Raw genomic sequence first — 1,569 nt, forward strand, 5'->3', positions numbered from 1 at the left:
GGAAGGTGGGCGGGGCCTCCCGGAGAGGAGCGGGGCCCGGGGGGCGTGGTCTACTGGAAAGGGGCGGGGCCTACGGGTGTGGGGAGGAGCCAGCCCCATAGAGAGGGGTCCCAGCCCCACAAAAAGGGGTCCCAGCCCAACAGAAGGGGGTCCAGCCCCACAGAGAGGGGTCTCAGCCCCATGGAGGGGGGTCCCAGCCCCACAGAAAGGGGTCCTAGCCCCACATAAAGGGGTCCCAGCCCCACAGAATGGGGTCCAGCCCCACAGAATGGGTTCCCAGCCCCATAGAAATGGGTCCCAGCCCCACAGGAAGGGGTGTCAGCCCCATAGAATGGGCTCCCAGCCCCACAGACAGCCGTGCTGGCCCCATAGAGGGGTGCCAGCCCCACATAAAGGGCTCCCAGCCCCATAGAAAGGGCTCCCAGCCCCACACATTGGGCTCCAAGCCCCACAGAATGGGGTCCCAGCCCCATAGAAAGGGGTCCAGCCCCACATAATGGCGTTCCAGCCCCACAGGCGGCCATGCTGGCCCCACAGAGGGATGTCAGACCCACAGAATGGGCTCCCAGCCCCATAGAAAGGGCTCCCAGCCCCATGGGGAGGGCTGCCAGCCCCACAGAATGGGCTCCCAGCCCCACAGAAGGGGGTCCTAGCCCCATAGAAATGGGTTCCAGCCCCACAGACAGCCATGCTGGCCCCATAGAGGGGTGCCAGCCCCACATAAAGGGGTCCCAGCCCCATAGAAAGGGCTCCCAGCCCCACAGAATGGGCTCCCAGCCCCACAAAAAGGGGTCCCAGACCCCTGGGGAGGGCTACCAGCCCCACAGAATGGGTTCCCAGCCCCACATAAAGGGGTCCAGCCCCACATAATGGCATCCCAGCCCCACAGACAGCTGTGCTGGCCCCATAGAAGGGTGCCAGACCCACAGAATGGGCTCCCAGCCCCACATAAAGGGGTCCAGCCCCACATAATGGCATCCCAGCCCCACAGACAGCTGTGCTGGCCCCACAGAGGGGTGCCAGCCCCACAGAATGGGCTCCCAGCCCCACATAAAGGGGTCCCAGCCCCACAGAAAGGTTTCCCAGCCCCATAGAGAGGGGTCCCAGCCCCATGGAGAGGGGTCCAGGCCCGCAGAAAGGGCTCTCAGCCCCACAAAAAGGGGTCCAGCCCCACATAATGGCATCCCAGCCCCACAGACAGCCGTGCTGGCCCCATAGAGGGGTGCCAGCCCCACAGAATGGGTTCCCAGCCCCATAGAAAGGGGTCCCAGCCCCACAGAATGGGCTCCAAGCCCCCCGGGGAGGGCTCCCAGCCCCACAGCTAGATGTGGGGCTGGTTCTGGTGGCGGCACCGTGGGATCCGTGGGGCTGCGGCACCCCAGAACCGCAAGGACTCCCCGCCCCACGGCATCTATGGGGCTGGCCCCCCCCCTGTGTGGGGCTGGGCGCGCCGCCGCCGCCGGCACCTTTGGCAGCACCCAGCCCCACACCTGCCCCCGCCGGGGGGGGTTCCCAGCCCCATAGCGTAGGGTGAAGGGGCCCCAGCCCCACATCCCCACCCCCATAGAG

This window comes from Calidris pugnax, unplaced genomic scaffold (assembly GCF_001431845.1).
Source record: "Calidris pugnax isolate Ruff unplaced genomic scaffold, ASM143184v1 scaffold571, whole genome shotgun sequence".
Classification (NCBI taxonomy): Eukaryota; Metazoa; Chordata; class Aves; order Charadriiformes; family Scolopacidae; genus Calidris; species Calidris pugnax.